At 36.3% G+C, this 13,891-nt stretch overlaps 1 protein-coding gene across 2 annotated transcripts in view; it reads right to left on the bottom strand.

Annotated features, from left to right (window-relative positions):
- The window catches only part of WWOX (WW domain containing oxidoreductase), a 1,413,871-nt gene that overhangs the window by 464,107 nt on the left and 935,873 nt on the right, over positions 1–13,891 (bottom strand). The gene's annotated exons all lie outside the window — the stretch shown is intronic.

Raw genomic sequence — 13,891 nt, 5'->3', positions numbered from 1 at the left:
ATAAATGTACACACATATATTTGTTCATATATACACAGATATTACATATCTGTTTGCATGTCTGTAGCATAGGCAAATGCATAAGACATATATGTTATACACACATCTAAGTATATTTTAATATAATACATGTACATACATTACAAATATGTCATATATACATTTTTGTAATACATAGGTAATACACAGATGTATATATCTGAATTTCTCTTTCTCTCATTTCCCCATTATACTTCTTAAGAAAAAAGATGTCTTGGTGTTCTCTCTGCATTCTCAATAACTTAGTACAAAGCTAAGCATGATAATAAATGCCTTTTAGATTCATTCATTCCCACTCCCAAAGGAGAGGAACTGTTACCACCTTCATCTTTTTATCAACAGCATCTACCATAGCTCCTTGGGCACAGTAGATAGTTAATAACTATATGAATGCAAGTTTCATTGAACTGCTGAATGATGTGGTAGAAATAGAATTTGAACCCAGGTTTATTAATTCTGTCCAGTGTTCCTTCTTCTATATTGTACTTTTACTCCATTATAAAAAGATCACTAGATCAAGTGCCACAGTGAGGGATTCAGAGAAACCAAGAAATGGTGGAATAAACTGGAAATGTTTGGCCTGGATAAGGTGAGGTGGGGTGGTAGGGGAGAGGGGTGATAGTGATCTTGAAGCATGTGAAAGACAGTCATGGACAAGTAGGACGTAGCTTGTTCTGCTTGGATGGTTCTCCCTCTGGACGTACACTCCACCCCTACAAGCCCTTTCTCTGATTGATTGGCTGTACTCAAAACCTCTATTTTAATGAAGAAGCCCAGGCCAAATAAGACTTAAGTCCTGATCCTTCCCAAATTCAACATCTCATTTTCTGTCACGCCAGTTCTGTGGCCAAGGTTAGGTGAAGGGGATAATGGGAGACAGGATACAAACAACAGGGAGCAAACAGTCTTCCACAAATAATAAGATTTTTAACAGCATTAAAGCTACATTCATAATTCTCTGAATCACTACTGCAATGTAAACAAACCCCTTGGAGACAGGGATTCTCATTCAGTTTGTAATGATAGGCCCAGAATCTTCTTCAGGTAGGGTTTTCCAGATTACCCTTGAGTTTCTCTGAAATTCTGTCATTCTAAGGACAAGGCTATGCATTCAGACCTAGATCCTGGCTCCCTATATGTAGAGCTTGAAAAGAAGACACTCTTGTTCAGGAAAACTACTACATGGGAGACTATTATACCAGTCAAGGCTAGAGACGATAAGTGCCTGGACTCCTGGGGAGCACTTAGCACTCTAAGACTGGAAGACTGAATCTGTGATGATATAGTAATTTAAACTCAACTCAGCTTGTTAATATGACAAAAACGATCTGTGACTCCCTTCTATCCTTATAGGGAGAGTGTTTAAGAAAGCTCCTGATGTTTCAAAAGAAGAATGTTTGAACAGGAAGGAACCAGAACTTAAAAGTTAGAACAAAGATGATGTAATTTTTTTTTAAGTTTTTTAAGGTGGTGGGATTAAGTGGGATTAAGTGGCTTGACCATGGTCACATAGCTAGGTAATTATTAAGTGTCTGAGGCCAGATTTGAATTCAGGTATACCTGACTCCAGGGCTGGTGCTCTATCTACCTAGCCTTCCCTAAGACTATGTAATTTTTGAACTAAAAGAGCCATTAAGTCAAATAGTGTTGGAAATAGGAGGGTTATTAGAACATGGAATACAGACCACAGAGTGTTAGAACACATAGTATTAGAAATATGAGGGATTACAGAAATCATTTAAGTCAACCCTTAATTTACTAGGTCTCAAAACCAAACCCCAAAGTGGGAGTGGCTTGTCTTTACACAAAAATAGACTAGCAATCACTAAACATAAAAAGCAGGTTGATAATTAAAATGCTCAGCAATTCGAGTGATGAACTACACTACAACTACTGAGTTAATTTCATAACCTTAGAAAATTATAAAGCAAAACTATTTGCAGATTAGAAAGCTCCAAAGGAATCTTTTTTGGGCATGGGGGGATGACATACTCATCTATCATTCTTCAGCTTGCTTAGGAATTCATTCTCCTTAAACCCTTTCTCATTTTTAAAATGTAGTTCAGTTGTTAAAGAACCCTGCTAGTCATAGGAATTATTTGAGAGGACACACTTGCCTGTATATAAAAATAAACTAATAATAGAGTTTAGGAACATCAAAGCCAAGAATCACAACTAAATACTAAAATCTATCCAAAAATATACTCCTGTTAATGAAAAAGACCAAAATACTTAACAAAAACCTCCCAAAATAAATAAAATTGTCCATTGTAATTATGGTTTTATTTTATACCTCAAGTTGTAACATACCAGTGATTTAATGAAATATTTTTAAAAATCTGACCTCCACAAGGAATTTAGTCATTCATCATACAATAAGCATTCATTAAATGCAAATATATATGTGTGTGTATGTATGTTTATATACACACATATATGTATTGCATTGAATGAGTATAATAAACCCAACCTCTCCAAAATTATACTCTCTAGTGGATGATCTAGAATATCGGTAAAAACAAGTAGGTAAGGGGGAGTTTTTAAAAAGCAAAATGACATCTCAACATCCATATCCTAAAGCTCTTTAGCTTATGATAGTGCCTGTCATTCACTTTTTATTGACTCAAGCTAAGGGTAAATCTAATTATTTTGGTGGTCTGGTTTATATATTCATAGTAGACTCTTGGAATAGGAACAGGGACTACTATAGATAATTAGAGGGAAATAATAGTTGACAACAAGGAGGAAGAAAAATTAAAAAGTGGGAACAATGGGATGGCTAGGTGGCACAGTAGATAGAGCATTGGCCCTGGAGTCAGGAGGACCTGACTTCAAATCCAGCCTCAGATACTTAATAATTACCTAGCTGTGTGAACTTGGGCAAGTAAATTAAAAAAAACCCAAATAAAATTAAAAGTGGAAACAAGTATAGCAGATAAGTTCCATATAACATGGAGACAAAAAGACCTGTGTATCTTAATAGTTCTGAGAATGTCAATATAACAATGTTGACCAATAATTTTAACTGTAATGACTAGAAGTGACTAAATTATTGTCAATGCTCAGAAAACATTGTTTGACCATTTGAGTTAAAAAGAACCTAATAGGGCATCTATTATGATCAAAACCAGTAATCTCATCTATCAATCAATAAAAAGGCATCACCCAGATTTCACTTTATTGCCTTCAGTGTAAGGAGACTACCTCAAAGGCAGTTAATGAAACTGTTGGACAGCTCTAATTGTTAGGAAGATTTTCCTTAATATTAACTTCCTAAACAGAAGTTTACATCTTTGTCTTTTGTCTCTGCCATTACCACCTACCATCTTCCAAATGACAGTCCTTCAAAATCCCTGAAAGTGAGCAATTCTGTCCACCCATTAAGTCTTTTCTTCTTCATGCTAAACATTCTCAGTTCCTTTCAATTAAAACTATATTCTGAGCCCCTTTATAGTCTCTGCCTATAGTTTACCTTATCAATACCCTTTTTAAAACATAGTTTCCAGATCTGCATATAAGATTTCAGATGTAATAGGATATGAGCAGAAGACAATGGAATTGCTACCACCCTTGATTTGAAACTTCTAACTCCATTAATGTAGTCCCATTTAGACTATGGTCCCATAAAATTTTTTTGGCTATCAGGTAATATGTTAAATATATTAAATTTGTAGTCAAATAAATTCCCATATCTTTTCTCATACAAACTGTAGTCTGCCCATATCTCTCCCATATCATGCTTGAACAGTTAGGTTTTTTTTTTTGTACAACTACAGGGTTTTACATTTATTCTTATTAAATTTCAGCTTAAGTGCACCCAATGTTTTATCTTGTCAAGATCTTCTGGATCCTTATTCTGTCACCCAGTGCATTAGCCATCCCTCATAGTAAATTTGATAAGGGTGACATCTATTCCTTCATTCAAGTCAATGTGATCAAAATGTGGAACAGACTAGGGCCAAGAAATAAGTCCCCTATCCCTCCTCTAGGGACATCCATTTGGGTTGACACTGACCATATTTCTAAACACACTTTTTAGTGAACTATCATTTTAGGCCATATCTCCTCATCTTGTCCACACATATATCAATCAACATGCTTTTATTAAGAATATATTGTGTGGCATGCACAGGACTAGGAGAAGGAGATACAAATAACAAGGATCAACCCTCTCGAGGAGCTTATCCCTAATATTTGGAGAAGACTCATACATATATAAATATAGATAGCATAAACAAACAGAAAACATACAAAGAACTATTATTATTATAGGGAGGGCAAACAGTTGGGTGTACTACAGCTGCATCATGAAGAAAATGAGGGATTCTTTTGAGGTGGGAGGTGAGGGGTTTGGTTGATGAGTCAGCAGAAGAGACTAAAGAGTGGTCATAGAGATAATAGGAAAACCAGAAAAGGGCAATTGTGAAAACCTAGTCAGGAGAGAACCCTAGAGGAGAGGTTATATAGCAGGCATGGTGTCAAGCACTGGGGATACAAAGAAGAATAAAAGACAATTCCTGTCCTAAAAGAGGTCATAGTTGAATTGGGGATACAATACACAAATGACTATGCACATACAGGTATACCTCGATGACACAGTGGTTAGAGAGCTGGGCCTGGTGTCAATGAATGGAATATTCCTCCCTGAAGATTTTGTTTAGTGTATTTTTATCACACACATTAGGAAGACCTGAGTTCAAATTCAGGTTAGCTCTGTGAGCCTGGGCAAGTCACTTAACCCTGTTTGACTCAGTTTCATTATCTGTAAAATGAGCTGGAGAAGGAAATGGCAAACCTCTCCAAGGACTTTGCCAAGAAAAACTCAAATGTGGTAACAAAGTGTCAGACACGACTAAAATCACTGAACAGGAACAACTATGTACATCATAGCTAGTTAAAGGATGAATTGGGAAATATCTCAAGGGGAAGACACTAACATTAAGGAGAACCAGAAAAGGCTGCTTGCAGAACATGATATTTTAGTTGAGACACCAATTAATAAACATTTACTGAGTATCTAAATGTTTTCAATCACATTTTTTTCATTGAAGATTTTGAGAAACTTGACATTTTGTTTGGGGAGAAATATTACAGTGCACCCCAAAGCATAAAACTCTTACAAAGTTTCTTTTGCAGGCAGTCTCCTCTCCTGATGAGTTTTCCCATCCCTTAACCTACCCAATGAATCCTGAGGATCCAGGATTCTCATGAATGATTAATAGGTAAGCTTGGTGAATTTCTGACTTTAAATCAAATAGTTGTTTGGGATTGTAACCTGCCATTCAGCCTCAGATACAGAGATTCAAAGTTCAAAGACAGACAAATGCCTATGATTTTAATTCACCGTTTGGCTCTTCTGTGTTTGAAGAGAATTTAGAATTTAGTGTCTAAGACTGAGCTTATGAGAAGAGACATATACAGTTAAGATTGTGGGAGTTCCCTGGCTCCCCTCCTTAGTAGCAGAGAATTTGTCCCTACTCTAATGACTAACTGTGTGATGTGTTTATCTCCCTCACTAAAAGAGCTGAAGCTTAATCCTCTAAGATAAAAGAAAAACTCTTCCTTTTATAAGAAAAAGATACTATCTTAGCTGAGGACTATTGCAGAAGCCCAGCTGCTGGTAGTAGAGAGAAAGTCTGCAATCATATTTCTTTTTTTGTTGTTTTTGTTTTTGTTTTGCAAGGCAATGGAGTTAAGTGACTTGCCCAAGTCAGACAGCTAGGTAATTATTAAGAGTCTGAGGTTGGATTTGAGCTCAGGTCCTCCTGAATCCAGGGTCAGTGCTCTATTCACTGCACCACCTAGCCACCCCTGCAATCATATTTCCAACAAACACAACCAACTTCAACCATGGGATGGAGCACTGGGGAGTAATGTCTATTCATGGCAGGAGCAATCTGCCACACCTGCTAGGAAGCAGATTCCATAGAGAGCCATGGATGGGGGAAATATCCACTAGAGTAGTTATTGGAAGCCTTGCAGCAGTTATAGGAAGCATAAACTGCCCCTCCAGAAATCTGTGCCTGTTCATAAATGCTCCTAGACTTCAAATTATCTTCTGCATATTCTCTAGCTGTGATCCCTCATGCCTTTAATGATGTGAGTATCTGTGGGACAGTGAGCTTGCTCTGGGTTAATAGGGAAAATATTCTAAGGGTACTTTTAAGAATATGCTTTTTCATTGCAAATAATACATTGGTATGGGAGATAGTACAGGGTGGTGATAGTAAGAGAAGCCTGTCCTCTGTCTCAGGAAGACCTGAGCTCATGTCATGCCTCTACTACATACTTGTGTGATTCTGGAAAATTAACCTCCCAGTAACCTGGGCAACTCCCTAAAGCCTTTAGATGGAATACATTTGTTGATCAGAATCTGTGTAGAATGTAGCAGTTTTCTCATATTGAGTAAATCAAAGCATCAAATCAAAAAAAAAAAAGAAAAATTGTTGGTCAGGGCTTGTGAACTATGACTTGGAGGAGAGTTACATAACCCTACAGCTTTTTCCAGAAGATCAGTGTTTGCCAAGGATTGCCCCAAGCTCTACAAATATATGAAAAAAACTCTGATAACTCTTGTGGGTAGTTATTGGTTAAAATTGGTACACATTCAACATGTTAATATATGTAGAGAACCTCTTTTATTATACTGCCTCTATTTTATTAAAGTTAAACATTCTCATCTAGATTAATTACCCAATTTTCCTTGACTATCTTTCTGATCACATTAATGTAATGAGGAGGCTGATGAAATTCCCCAGTCTGGAAGAAGTTGGGAAGACTACTAGAAGAGTGTGACGATGTTTATAGTGTAAGTGCCCTGCTCTCCAATTTAGACCATGGACATTCTGTAGATGTTGACCACATAATGAGAAGGACTGTTTGTAAGTTTCCAAAAATAAAAATAAAAAAAACAAACAGGACCTTGTGAATTTTGAAGGTCAAGACAGCAAGGCCCAAGAGTTGGAATCCATACTGAGATTTGCCAGAACTTAGGAGTGAAAACATAAGTGACCTGCCTGACCCAAACTAGCTATTACAGACATGCAGACTCCTCTATCAATTGATCATGTCCCATTTGGAAGTGAATTTTGTATGGAGAATGTTATTTAGAAACTATGTCAAGTCTGAGCTTACTCTCCCTAGGTACCGAAGTGATGTACTTGAAGGTGTTGGAGGTGTATGTGTTTGTATAAATGTTTATAACTTCTCTCCTTTGAAGTAAATATATCTTTGTAAAAACTAATTGATGCTAATTGGTTAAATAGAACTGGGGCACCTGTCACAGGTAGCTGGGATGGGAGGCATTCCGGAATGGGGTCTTGGGATAGTCCCACTCTAAGACAATAAGGTAAAGGAGAGTAACACTCTAAGAGAGTAAGATAAAAGTAACACCAAACCTAAAATACTCAATAATTGTTTTTTCTGGTTTTGATACTGTGATATAATAGAGATTACTGATTTGGCATCTTTACATTTCTGTCTTTTCATTTGTGGCCAGCTAATAACTTTTGAATAGAATAGGACTAAATTAGATTGAACTGCATTGAATTAAATTGATCCAAGAGTAGGCGATTCAAATCTTAAATGGTTCTTCTAATTTGTGTGAATCTGAATATTTCACTTTCTTATTTCTGTACATCAGGTCTCCTGCCTGAAAAATGAAGATAATGGATACGATTATCTCTAAAGGTTCCTTCTAATTATAACACTTTATGATCCCAATTTTCACACATGGAATGATAGGACCCGACTATTTGACCTTGGGCAACTGATTTCCCATCTCTGGGCCTCAGCTTTCTGTAAGGAAAATAATCCTTGAGCTGTCTTCCTCCCAGGTCTGTTGTGATAATCAAATGGCATGATATCTGTATGTAAAGCCATTTGTAAACCTTTAAGCTCCATATAACATGCCAGGAGGCATGACGATGATGATGATGATGATGATTAATGATAATAATAACAAGCAGAAAGAGAACACCTCATTGTTTCAAATTTTTCAATACAAATTAGGTCTCCAATCCAAAGGCAAGGTGATCCTCACTGTCATTAAACCAACAGGGTGACCCAAATGACACAAAGTCTAAGTGTGTCAGTTGCTCCAAACAGGCTAATCTTATCTAAACCAATATAAATTCTGAGGTCAAAAACTGTTAGCCACCACAAACCACAGAGAAACAATCATGGTACTAGGCAGAGAGGGAGAAGTAGCAGGCTGACCACAGGTTTAGCCAATATAATCTCATCCCTAAGTTCCTCTTCTGATAGGTGCAAGGTATGAGAATAAACAAAAGAGCTCTGGGAAAACTGACCATCTCCATTCAATTCAATGACTCCAGATGAGGAGCCACACAGATTGGAGCAGACTAATAAAGAGAACATCAGAGTGGCTTGAGATTAGGATGTGTTTTCTGTCAAAGGAGCTTTCATTTTCCCTGACCCTTCTAATGGTCTACCTCAAGGTGATTTGGGAAAAGATGATTACATTAATTTTCTGGTGTTGAGGCAATATAACATGACTGAAGTTCTTGGAACTAAGTAAGAAAATGTTGCAATCATTTTAAGAATTTTTTAAGATTTCCTCAATTTATTGTATAATTCTGAAGAATAGAGCCTAAGGCTACATGCATGATATCTAATCTAATAAATGTCTGATAAATTAATTCCTGATTGAGGTTGAGTCACTCTGGTCAAATTGCTTCCCTTTCTCAGAATTCAAATTTCCTCATCTGTAAAATGTCCTAGATGATCTTAAGGTCCCTTCTAATTCTAAATATAATAATCCTATAATTCAGTTTCTCTGATAAATGGAAATAATCATTGTATTTTTCAACTTACAGGGCTGTTGTGAGGAAATTACTTTGTAAATTTTAAAGTGCTATAGAAATGTAAGCTATTATCCTATGAACTTTGTTCATATTCTATGGACTCATACCACACATCACATAATACAAGTTATCTCTGAACATATCTTATCATTCTTACTGGGCTATGAGTGCCTAAAGGGACATCTTATTAATATCTCTCTTTTGTTTTATTACAGAATCAGAATTCAATGGGACCTGACAGGCCTAGTCTTATTAATAACCTACAATCTATTGGTGTTCGGTCAGTTTTTAATCATCTGCATTATGACCTCATTTAGAGTTTTCTTGGCAAAGATACTTGGAGTGGTTTGCAATTTCCTTCTCTAGGTCAGATGAGAAACTCGAAAACAAAGTGTTAGGTGACTTGCTCAGGATCAGACAAACATGAAGCGTCTGAGATCAGATTTGAATTCAGGAAGATGAGTCTTCCTGAATCTAAACTTGAAGCTCTCTCCATAGCACTACCTACCTGCACCACCTTATGATCTAGCTCAACTTGTCCTTGGTCATATTCTAGGCATTACCCATTATGTATAAAACATTGTACTACTGGAGACACAAAATATGTACTCAACACACAAATATATACAAATAAATTCAGTAAATAAATCATAATTTTGAGGAGAGTGGGGAAGGGGGAAGAAGAGGCATTTCTGGTAGCCAGAGGGATCAAGTATGGTCTCATATAAAAAGTTGTTCTTGAGGTTAATTATGAAGGACACTTACAAATCTAAGCAACAGATTTGATGTGGGATTTTATTCCAGGAATTTAAAGGTCCACGGGTAGGGACTGCGATGTCTTCTGTGAAGATGGGAGGAAGGGGAAGAAATTACATGTTACCAAATTTTGAGGCCATAAGGGTCTTTAATTGTTAAATTCTTCCTTATAGAATACAGTATTTGACCTTGCCCTACCATGGGAGGGGAAGGTGCTAAACATCTTACCAGGGAAGTAGTTTAAAAGTAAGCTGAGTATCCTGAGAAAAAATAGCCCAGTGTCTTGATAGAACTCCGATGCAGTTTAGATGACAAGGTAAGATTAAGTCAGCCTAGGAAGTTTTCAAACTAGCCTGTAATGAGAGTTGGGAGGAGAAAACCTGAGGGGTAGCAGAGGATGGTGTTGAGGATACCTGGGCCCCTCCAGGGTGGCCAGCAGCCTTGGACACAGTGGCAGACATCAAGGCAGTACTGCAGAGGGAGAGATAAGCCCCAAGAGTTAATGAACGTTTTTCCTGGTCTCCCTTTCCTTCTCACTTTCCTTTCCCCTGTCCTCTTCCATCTAAATGGATGAAGATTGACAATGAAAGCTACTTGTTTCCCTTCTAAACTGCTGTTTATTGTTTAAAAAGTATTTGAAGTCAGACTCTTTTCAGATAAAAGACGAGATAGTCATCAATTGTTCTGCTTGTATGTCTCTAATACTCAGCACTGGACAAATAAAACTGATTGAAAAATATCCTTTCCTGCTGACAATAGGACAGGTTATTTTCATATTATATTAATTATACTATAAACCCACTGAAATAACAATGAAAGGATTACAAGTGAATTGGAGCTAACAAGTCAAAAGTCAAGGAAATGGGAGTAGAAGGAGGAATAAAGGTTGTGTAATCTTGGAATATTCAGTTCAGGCCCTTTCCCTGGAGGACAGTTCAATGCAATAAGTTTCTATTAAAATCTTACTATGGGGGGTGGCTAGGTGGCCCAGTGGATAAAGCTCTGGCCCTGGAGTCAGGAGTACCTGGGTTCAAATCCGGTCTCAGACACTTAATAATTACCTAGCTGTGTGGCCTTGGGCAAGCCACTTAACCCCATTTGCCTTGCAAAAACCTAAAAAAAAAAAAAAAAAAAAAAAAAAAGAAGAAGTTTACTATGGGGATTCAAAATGAGGCAAAAGATAATCCCAGTTCTAGGGATCTGGCATAGAATGTGAATTGCAGGTGCTGAAAGGTGGCTATCACCAAAAGAGAGCATGCAATTTAGACTAGAAAGACCTTTAGGCACTATTTATTTTGTAAACTCCTTAATTTACAGATTTGGAAAATGACTTGCTCAAAGTCCTTTATTTAGTCATATCAACAAGCATTTTTTTCTTCATTACTTTCTTTTTTTCCAATTTTTAAAACATTTTTATTTAAAGTTTTGAATTCCAAATTTAATCCCTGTCTCTTTTCCTCCTCTCTTCTTTTTTCTCCTCCCCCAGGCTTCCTTGAGATGATAAACAATTAAAAGTTATAAATGTGCAATTATGTAAATCATTTCCATATTAGTCATTTTGTGCAAGAAAACTCGAATAAAAGAAAAAATTCGAAAAAAGCATGCTTCAGTATGTATTCAATCAATATCAGTTCTTTCTCTGGAGATGGATAATAAGTTTCATCTTTAGCTCTTTGGGATTGTCTAGGATCACTGTATTGATGAGATAGCTAAGTCATTCACAATTCTTCATCAGACTATATTACTGTCACTGTGTGCAATGTTCTACTAATACTCTGCACTCCACTATGTATCAATTCGTGTAAGTTTCTTCAGGTTTTTCTGAAACCATCCTGCTTTTCATTTCTTATGACATTCCATTACAATCATATATGATAATTTGTTTAGTTACTCCTCAGTTTATGGGCATCCCTTTGATTTTCAGTTCTTAGCCACCACAAAAATAACTGCTATAAATATTTTTGTATAAATTGGTCCTTTTCTCCAAAATGTCTTTGGAATATGAACCTAGCAATGGTCCAGCAGTTTTCCAAACAATAGCTGGATTAAAGGCTATGCACAATTTTATAGCCCTTTGGTCATAATTTCAAATTGCCCTCCAGAATGGTTGAACTAGATCACAACTCCACCAAAAGTGCATTAGTATCCCAGTTTTCCCACATCTTTTCCAATATCCAACCTTTTCCTTAAATGTGATATAAGCCTCTATGATAAGAATGAAGTAATAACTCAGAATTGTTTCTCTATTTAAACATGTATTTCTTGGATCAAAAGGAATGAAGTAGATTCTCAGATTTGTTTTAAAAAATATGTATTTCTCTGATCATTAGGGATTTAGAGCATTTTTTCATATGTTTATAAATTTGCTTAAACTTTTCAGCTCAAACAGTTATTTACTAACATGAAAATGTCACCCATTTCCTGGGTGCCTAGCCTATAAGAAATAGAACTTAAATGAAGATCATTAAAAAATTTTCCTAACGTTCTTCTTTCAAATTCTCTTCACATGTTTTAAGGTCTGGACAAAAGGATCCAAGTTGTTTTGGTCAAGGTCTGTCTCTTAATGGTCTGGGTTACAATGTTGAGTAAGAATCTTTTTTTTTTTTTTTTTTTTTTAGAATTCCCAGTCTGATTAAACTCCATAACTCCCTGAGGCAACTTCCATGGGGCTAGGACTTTGTGCTCCAAAACCTTTTCCAATAAACTTTTAAAATTGTCTCCTGAAAAAATACTTTCATAAATTCTTGGTTGTTTGTAGACTCTGCATTAAATATCTAAAAAAAGACTTAAAATAATCATCCTTTCTCATTTTAAACAATAGGGATTGAAGGACATGGACAGAATAATAGCAATTGTTTTTTCCTAAGATTTTAATTTGTAAAAATCAGTTCCCATGAGTGCAAGAAGTAGAAAGATTTGTATTCTAGTCTTGATTTTCCTACAAACGATCTATCTCTAGGTACTTGTGTAGAACTTGTAGTTCTAAGTTTCCTCGTTTTTAAAGCATTGAACTTAATCAGCAGAGCTCAAAGTGTGATGCATGGACAGTGTGAATGTTCTTGAATTCATGAGGTCAAAGCTAATTTATAAAAATATTACAAATTTGTCATGGAGTGATCACATAGTTGAAAAGAAGGATGCTAGGTCATGGAAGACAAGAAAGTCTAGAGTTAGGAGAGGAGAAAGAGAAGAATGGAGCTATCTTTATCACCAAGACAATAAGTGGGATTCTGTTGATAAACAGAACATGTCCACTGAATCACACAAAATTAATCCTGATTTCCTTGAACTCAGAGCCACTCTTAATTAAATGTTATAGGTTATCCAAAAAATGGCAAACATTACACCTACCACATCCTTGCCTTGAATACTTAGCCTGTTGACTTCTCAGTGTTCTCCTATTCCTTCAGAGTCAATATAAAATAACATTTTACTTTAGAATTGAAAAAAAATCCCTTTCATATTTGGGGTATTTGGAGAAATATTTTCCTGGTATCTTATTAATGAGAAAGTAGTGTCCAGGAAAAAGAAAAATGCAGTTCGAGTGTCCAATTATTACATGTTCCACTTGATATCATCTTGGGAATATTCCTTCTCTTCTGGCTTCAATTTAATAATCTGTCTAATGGGAAGGTTGAGTTAGCCTTCCTCTCAAGAACCATCTAAAGCTCCATATTTCAAAGGGTCAGAGTTCCCAGGCAAACAAGCTGTAACAACTGTTCTCTGATTGGGAGTCTGGACTCACTGACAGATTGCTATTGGTTCCTGTCAAAGCTGTGCAGGAAGGTATGGCTGAGTGCTACATTGTGGCAGTGCCCATGCTGATGTATACTATTAAACACATCTCAGCGTGAAAAAAAAAAAATTTGTAGTTCCAACCTGAATCAGCCACATGATCGTTTTTCTCTCTAATCTGGTCCCTGTGCTGGCTGCAGGGCTATTTGGACAAAGAAAATATATGAGGGGGATATAATAGTAAGGGGGCAGGGATGGGGGTGTCTATGAAAATTTATGTGCTGAAAAAACAGCTGTAAACTGTTTAATGTTTCAATGAATGTTTTATGTTTATAATAAAAAATTCTCCAGCCAAGCCAAGGAGGGCTTTGAAATGTTACATTTCAAAACAGACGAAATGAAGACAACATAGGAAAGCATCCCAGAAACCTCTCTCTGTGGACTGACCTCAATACACATTAAACACAAAAACGAAATCCCTCTACTTTGTAAATTTTAACATCTTGCTCAATAGTTAGTGAAAAGGCAATGAAAAG

Source organism: Macrotis lagotis, chromosome 1 (genome assembly GCF_037893015.1).
Source record: "Macrotis lagotis isolate mMagLag1 chromosome 1, bilby.v1.9.chrom.fasta, whole genome shotgun sequence".
NCBI lineage: Eukaryota > Metazoa > Chordata > Mammalia > Peramelemorphia > Peramelidae > Macrotis > Macrotis lagotis.
Note: the sequence above shows the minus strand (reverse complement) of the source record. Positions and strands in the feature narration are given on the sequence as shown.